A 9,220-nucleotide genomic window follows, 5' to 3' on the forward strand; every position below is an offset into this window, starting at 1 on the left:
ATTTTAAATTTATTGAAAACAAGCCAATTTTTTCTTAAGTATATGAGTTGCAGCTTGGAGTTAATGAATTTAAAGATTGTGGAATTTCATTAGATGATGTTTCTTTTAGTAGGCTATTTTATTCATAAACAACTCCCATCGTGGAAAGAGTATCAAAAGAAAATGAAACATAAAAAAGTTAACCTTGATTTAGTTCAACTTAAAAAATCTCTTCGAATTAAAGAAGAAAATTGACTTAGGGAAAAGTAAGATGAAACTATGAATTTTTATACTAAGGCAAATCTTATTGAGGAAAATTCAAATGCTCCATAAAACAAGAAGCCTTTTTGCTTTAGTCCATAATGAAAAGTTATGAAGACCAAGAGTCTAATGCCAACAAAAATAAAAACAAGGTATACTCTTGTGATGGGATGTTCAAGTTTAATCTAGTTAATGAAATAAACAAGTCTTCTGCTTATATTGTGACTTCTTGTAATGTTTGACATGGTAGATTAAGACATGTTAATTATGCTTCCATTAAATTTTTGGTTAAATTAAGATTGATTTCTAATTGTGATGAATTATCTAAAGAAAAATATGAAGTATGGGCATAAGCTAAAATTATTAGAAAACCATTTCCTTCAATAGAAAGAAATAGTGAATTGTTAGGAGTTATACATAGTAACATATGTGATTTAAATAATGTTCTAAGTAGAGGTGGTAAAATATATTTTATTATTTTATTAATTCTTTTATAATAGATGCTTATGTTTTTATTTGCTTTGACATAAAGATGAGGCTTTTGAAAAATTTAAAGTTTTCAAAGCAGTAGTTGAAAATTAACTTAGTAAGAAAATCAAAATTATTACGAATAATAGAAGATGAGAGTATTTATCAAATGACTTTAATAAATTTTGTGAAACTAATGGAATTACTCATCAAGCAACTGCTTCTCATACCCCTCAACAAAATAGACTAGCGGAAAGGAAAAAAGAACTTTAATTGAAATGGTAAATGTTATGTTGATTTCTTCTTCATTGCCATTTAATTTATAGGGTGAATCTTTATTATCTGCATGCTTTAATTTGAATAGAATTCCATGTAAAAAGTGTATTTGTGGGTTATTCTCAAAATAGTAAAGCTCATAGATTTTTGGATATAAATTCTAACACAAAAATGGAATCTAGAGATGCTAGAGTTTTTGAAAATCTCACTTATAAAAGTGAATTAAATGAATCAAGTAGCATGCCAAATGAAAATAATCATTAAAATGGTCAAAATGTTAATGAAGAATATGTAGAAAATAATGAACATAAAATACTAGAACCAAGAAGAAGTAAAAGAATTAAAGGCGATCCATCTTACAACTTTGGGCCTGATTTTTATATTTGTCTTGATGGGGCTAATCAGAATAAAATATTAAATTCATTGCTTATGGTCTCAAATATAAAGAAAGATCATAACCACTACGTGAAGCTTTGTCATCTTTATATGCAATTTTTTGGAGAGAAGATATAAATAGTGAAATGGATTCTATAATGAGAAATAAATACTTGAAAATTAGTAGATCTTCCACCTAGTTTTAAACTCATAGGTTGTAAATGGATATTTAAAATAAAATGAATTCTGATGGTTCTATTAGCAAATGTAAAACATGATTATTTGCTAAAGTTTTTTTTAAAAAAAAGGCATTGATTATTTTGACACATGCACCTGTGGCAAGAATGGCTAATATTATATTGTTTTTAGCAATAGCCTCCATTAATCATTGTGTTATACATCAAATGGATGTAAAACCCGATTTCTTAAATAATGATTTCGATGAAGGTATATATATAAATATATATATAAGTAATGATCCTATGAGACCCTCCCACACTCATGTGTGTAGGACCCCAAAGGAACACCATTAAATTTGGTACAGATCTATATATGGGAAAATATGGGATTAGCTCACTAGCTCATATGAACATATGAGCCCAATGTCCCAGATTGAATCTGAGCCTATTTGACGATCACGGATGTCCGTTAGTGTTTGAATTTTAGCGTTTTTTTTTTCAAATTCAAATTACTTAAAATTTTATGCGCGTGTTCATAAAAAAACTGGTGAATCTTTGAAAAATATCAAAAAAAAATTGCAAGAAATAAATTGATCAAAATACCCCCGAAATGTTTTGGGAGGTATTTTGGTCATTTTGCTTCTCGCGAATAATTTTTTTTATATTTTTATTAGGTGCACATTGATGAGAAGAACACACACCTAAAATTTCAAGTAATTTAGATCTATAGAAAGATAAATAAAATTCAAGCACTACCGGACATCCATGATTGTCGGATCGGCCCAGATTTGGGCTCATATGTTCAAATGAACTAGTGGGCTAATCTCATCTTTTCCCTATATATATATATATATATATATATATATATATCAATGATCCAATGCAACTGATGTATCATAGTATAATGCAACGACACTTCTAGAAAACTATGTTTTTGGTATTTGTATGACCCCAAATTCTGCACACACACTCTCTTCATCTCAATAATCAATCCCCTCAAAAAATAAATTCAATTTGAACCCTAGATATGGTCAAAATGAGTCCCCTCCAAAAATGAATCTAGACCATTTATTTTGTGAATTTCAGGATCTTAACCTTTATAAACTCAAAATCATTTTTTTTCTTCTTTAACATTGTTCATCTAATGATACTGAAAGCCATCCAAGAAAATTGGAATAAAAAAATCATTCTAAGGCGTAAATCTAAGCATTTTACCAAAATGAACGACCTATGTTAATTGGGCTAAAAAATTACTTTCTAGGTTGTGTTTTCAATTTTTTTTTTTTTGTGATTGTTCATTAGAATTAAAATAGTGTATATTTCAAAATTTGGATCAAACAAATGGCCATAAAATGGTTTTTTTAAGGTTGTTGCATCATATTACTATAGTAAAATAATTAAATTATTCATAGTAAAATAATTCATAGATAACTGTATTCATAGTAAAATAATTAAATTATTTATGCGTCATAATTTGTCTCTGTGTAGATGACATGCTTATTTTTAGCACAAATCTAGAAATTGTAAATGAAACTAAAAGAACCGTCACATCTAACTTTGATATGAAGGACTTAGGAGAGGCTAATGTGATACTTGATATCAAAATAGTGAGAAAATAAAAAGAATTAATCTTGACTCAATCTCACTATATTGGAAAATTGTAATAAATTTGAACATACTGATAGTAAGGCAGTCTCTACTCTTATAGATCCTCATATTAAGTTAAAAAAAAATGATGGAAGGTGTATATCACAACTTGAATATGCTAGGGTAATTAGTAATTTAATGTATGCAATGACTAAGACGAGACCTGACATTGCATATGCGGTGGGCAAACTTAGTAGATATACTAGTTGCCCAAGTAGAGAGCATTGAGATTGTATATCTCAAGAACTAAAATACTTGAAAGGAAATATCAATTATGGTATAAAATATGTAGGTTATCCCAGAGTGTTGGAAGGTTATATTGATGCTAATTGGAACAAAGATATCTAATACTCACTATCAACATTCAGATGGATATTTACACTAGCGGGTGGTGTAATATCATAGGGTGACGTCAAATTAACAAATGTGTATTTCATGCTCTACTATGGAGTCTGAAATTATTGCTAGACTATACAGGTAAAGAAGCAGAATGGTTAAAGAACTTGTTATATGACATTCCCATATGATCAAAACAAATCACTACAATAACAATATATTGTAATAATTAAGCTATTATAACGAGAGCTTGTAATGGTGTGTATAATGGAAAATCTATATATATTGCAAGAATAACTCCATCAAAATGTTAATTAGGGATAGAGTGATTAGTGTAGAATGTATATGATCAAAGGAAAATTTGGTTGATCCTTTGATAAAGGGATGACATTGATAAAATATCAAGACGAATGGGGCTATAGCCCATTGAGTAATCATCTACAATGGGAACTCAACTTAGTCTTTTGTAACCTCAAAATTCTAGGTTCAATGTGGTAAAAACAAATTATACGTATGATTAGTTTGGTCACTAGATGGAAAAGTTTTTGTAAGCGCTCATTCTTAGAAAATCCATATGGTTGATATGTTTAGTAATGGCATGTATGTTAGTAGGATGAACTATGCTCTTAATATTGTCTATGGATTATATATTAGTCAGAGTGTTTTAAATATATGGACACTCTTGATAGACACACTTATTTAAGTGTGAAAGTGATGCCGCTTCCTATGAGATGAGACTTGTCTCTAAAGCGCTTATGAAATCAGGATATAAGCACAAAGCTCAAAACGTGCTGGCAACTAAAGACATCAGAGTTGAATATTGTTTGTGAATTATACTACCGGTCTGTTAGATAAGTAACCTGGTTTAAAGTTATACGTTACCAAGGTACTTGATGGACTTTGTAGTGTATACTCTAAGTGAAAGTTCAAGTTTTCTTGTTATTTTGAATTAATGGAGAAAAATGTTAGTATTTTTGTTTTGTAAAATACTTATGTGTATTTCAAAACAACAATATGTCCATAGTTTTTTCCTAAGCTATTTGTAGATAGAGAAAGTTGTGGGTTTGAGTCCCACGATGAAGAAAATAGAGCAAATTGAGCTCTATATTTAAGAGCATGCATTCCCGTGCATTATACTTTTAGTATAAAGGTGAGAGAGATGATACACATGTGGAGTATGCAAAGCATGTGACACGTACACGCTCATGCGTGTATGAGCGTGAAGGTATAGGCACAACAAGGGTGCTTGATGGTACACTTTGCACTTCGTACGCTCGCATGAGACACCCTTCGCCCAAGCACGTGTGTGGGTTAGGCTCGTGGCTCGTTATCTTTTTGTGAGCCCAGCTCGTATAGGAAATCCAATAGTCATCTTGCCATTGATGAAATAGAGGCAAAAGGAGGTTGTAACAACAATCATCGAGAGAGTTAAAGTGTATGTAACTTATAGTTATTGGTGGTGTATGTGACCACCACTACAAGTGAGTTAAGGGGCAGCATGTAATTTATAGCTATTGGTGGTGTATGTAGCCACCACTATAAGTGAGTTAAGGGGCTGCATGTAACTTGTAGTTGTTGGTGGTGCATATAACCACCATTACATTAAATGTGCAGCTTCCTTGTGGCTTTATAATACAAGATCTTTTTGCCATACGACGTACAGTTTTGTTCAACCATTCGCATCTCTCTCAAAACACCATTCGCTGCAATTTTAGAGAGCAAAACCAATGGGATAACCTCTCTCTCTCTACTCGATTTTGACTATTTCTCTCTTTAAACTATTAAGACTATTGTGTCTAATATGTGAGTTCCAAGTTCGGGTTCATAGAACTTAAGAACATCTAAGAGACATTCCTGGTTTCCTGTATCCAAAGGATGAATTGCCCTTCTTGTGCATATCAAAAAGAATATAGAAGGGAGGTAATTATCGTCATGAGATAATGCTCCTGCATGCCCAAAAACACAAAGAGTTGTATCCAAAGGATGAATTGCCCTTCTTGTGCATATCAAAAAGAATATAGAAGGGAGGTAATTATCGTCTTGAGATAATGCTCCTGCATGCCCGAAAACACAAAGAGTTCGAACTTCTAATTTTTCAAAATCGTATCATCTTTTGACCTCACTTCACCCACCATATTTTCCAACGCTATAGATATCAATAATGTCCACCCAAGTGGTTCTTGAACTCTAAGGTAAGCTTTGCGCCTTATTGTACCACCTAATAACTTTTAGAGAATATCCCTACATGATCAAATGATCATCTTGATATCAACAATTATGGATTAGATAAAAAAAAAAAAAGGATTTTAAGCACTAAAAATAGTCTCGTAACATATTATCGAGGCTATTTATTTTTAAGTATTCAATGATCTCTTGATTTGCTTAATTTGTGGAGACTAAATTTTCTTTATTAGGGACTATAAGTGTATTTTGTCTCTATCATGGGGTTCTTAGTGCTCGAGTAGCATCTTTATGGGAGGTCATGTCACTTTTATCATAAAGCCTAGCCCCATGATAACCCTTTATGAAAGGAAATGAATACTATAAGATCATTTCTAGATAGTACAAGGTCAAACTCACCCTAGTTGTCAGATGTGAAATTTAAAAATGGGTTATGTTAGAGCACTTATACTATAAAGTATTTTAAATTCCACTAGTTTACTCTATGTGGATGATATCACACTTAATATGGATGATATCACACCTCTCTTAAAGTCAAAAAAAACCATGATTAAATAAATGCTTCATGTACAAAACAATAGTATATAAGTGTCCAAAATTCATTTAGTACAATTATAAAATACTCTACAAAATGAGCGCCCTAATATAAACCTTTTAAAATTTTGGAGTTGTGTTACAATTACTCCTAGTTGTCATATGTGAAATTTAAATGCTTGGGGTTGTGTTATAAAGTCCTAAGAAATTTTTTTTTTTCAGATTTCGAGCCCAAACAAATGTAGTGATTATACCCTCCTTGACCAAAATTTTTTTCCTGTAATATCTGTTATATGTGTCATTATTACAAAAATACTTATAATTTTTCATTATTATACTGATATACGTTTATCTCCATAACGCCTATTTTTAAAAAAAAAAAGATAAAAATGTCGAATTTTAATTTTTCTAAAACCGAAATTATACTGAATTTAGTTTTTGAAAAACCGAACTATAAGGCCATCCATTTACCTCCATTTCCTATGTTTCTCTCTTGTCTCTGTAAATTTTCAGGCTCTCCTCTCTCTTCATTTTCGTGCCTCTCTCTCTCACAAGATATCTCATTCTAAAGCTTGGCCTAATTAATTCAATTATGAAACTCTTTCCTAAAGATTTGAGGCAAATTTGATTTTATATGTGCTTTACCATGTGGTTTAAGGCATTAATACATAGATCCTCATTCTCTTTCTTCTTTTTTTTCCCTTAGTAGTTTTACTTTAAACCATCATGGAGAGGTACATGATGTTTCATTGAATTAACTATATCTTCTGGTGTTGACTTACAATCCAAAAGTTCTTGAGACTTCAACCCAACCAATCTTCAAGCCCACAGTCACATGGCAGTATAAGTGGTGAGAAGTATTCAAAATGATAACGAAGGCCCAGTTAACACACACCAACTTAACCGATCATAATAACCCATTACAGTGACTGGCCATTTTGTCTAAAACATGTTGAAACTAAGTTTTCGGTTTTCAAAAACCAAAAACTTCAGGATTTTTATTTTTGAAAAACCAAAAATCTAATATTTTTTATTTTTGAAAAGCCGAAAATCATTATTAATTTCCAGTAACTTACACTAGTTGCAACTTTGCCATCTTCACATACACTAGTTGCAACTTTGCCATATCTTAAGACAAGACTAAGGGGTAACTTTGTTGTATCTCAAGGTGGGGTGGCAAAGGGCCAAGCCTAAGCTAGGCAGCCCTGGCCCTAGCTCAGCCCTAGTCCGGACCTACCCGGCCTTGACAAGACCGAGAGGCCCTAGGTCAGCACCGACCCTGACCTTTTCAACCCCAATGTAAAAAAAAATTTATATTTTTAATGATCTACAAAATTGGAGAAAATGAGGAAAAACATAGCACATCACACTATATATCACCATATCTTACACTTTCCCTAATATAGGATTGCACCTGTTTTAGGCAGGCTATAGCCAAGCCCCCAAAGTCTCGACATCAAAAGGAGAAACGTTACCCCACAAACTGCGCTTTCTTATTTTGTCAACAATTGATTGACAAGCAGAAGCTTGCCACAACTTTTACATCCAATTTGGCAGTAATATACATACAGAAAGGCTATGGTAGGTAAGCCACCCATGCATTTGTCTGTCATTTCCATCATTTTGTTTATTTGTATAACTTTACCTGCATATACAGTTAGAATCCTATTTCTTTAATGAAAAACCAAAAGCCGTATCGTATTCAAAAATAATCTCCCCATTCCCTCTAAAGAGCCCAATCATTCCTTAAACGAAACCAAAGAGGAAATACAAAGATGTGTTTTAGACTTTTAGTATTGCCAAAAGGTTTCACGCTCCCGAGGGACCGTACTTTCGATTTACTCCCTCGGGCAAAACCCTATCTAAGAGTACTATTGGGACTCCCAATTCTGGGGACATAACATCTTTCACCCATATTTATAAGTAAAATTTCTAAATCGATGAGAAAAAATTCCAAATTGCATTCTTACGGGCTCCAAGAAAACAATGCCTTGAAAGATTGAACATAAATCATCCGATTTTTTTATGATGAGATCTAATTTTTGGAAAACTCAAAATTCAATTTGTTCTTATGAATATAATCATCTAGTGAGTTTTAGTGGCTCTCAAAATTTTGGATAAAAAAATCTCTTTTGCCCGAAATAATAAGTGTACAATATGCTTATTATGCGCGCTTAACTTGCAACTTTTACCTAAAATCATCTTAGCCATTTTTTCAATTAATTTATTTTAATTATTTTTTAATTAATTAAGATATGTTATAGGAATATTTGTTCTTCGTTCTGTTCTATTAAAAGTTATATCCTCAATAAGACCAAGTCCATATATCTTTTTAGACTACTTCTAACCACGTTGTTTTTGGTCTTACCCTTGTCCTTTTCAATATTTTCACTTAAACTAACTCGCACCTCCTAACGGACATGATCAGCCTACCTAAGTTTACTCTATCTCATTTTTTCACCTATTACTAAAAATATATTATCTAACCAATCAATACTAAACTCTCTAAAACCAAGTACTATATAATTTGAAAATATCTTCCCTTTTTACATAAATCGCCTCAACTGCTGAAATAACAAAATAAAGAAAAAAAATTTATCTTCCGAAAACATAAAATAGAATAATTTCCTCTTTCCTTGTCGGGCGGGGGGGGGGGGGGGGGGGAATGAAATCCTTCAAGAAAAGGTCGAAAAAAAAAAGAATTTTTTTTTTTTTCCAAAAACCTGTGCCAAACGTTACGCGCGGCCTTTCCACCAAGAAAAGAGTTGGCGAATTAACAGCCTGTCCAAGTTTGGGTGGACCCTACACTCTCTCTCTCCTATCTCCCCTATATAAACCCCACAACCCCAGCATCCTAAATCTACCCCTCCTCTCTCTCCCTCTCCCTCTCCCTCTCCCTCTCCCTCTATAAGCTTTCGATCTCCAAACCCTAATTTTTAGCAATGGCCTCTCAGAAGTTGTTGGCATTTGTTGCGTCTCTTCTT

The sequence above is a fragment of the Amborella trichopoda genome, chromosome 4 (genome assembly GCF_054954075.1).
Source record: "Amborella trichopoda isolate Santa Cruz 75 chromosome 4, AtrichopodaSantaCruz75HAP2 v2.0, whole genome shotgun sequence".
In the NCBI taxonomy this organism is placed as follows: domain Eukaryota; kingdom Viridiplantae; phylum Streptophyta; class Magnoliopsida; order Amborellales; family Amborellaceae; genus Amborella; species Amborella trichopoda.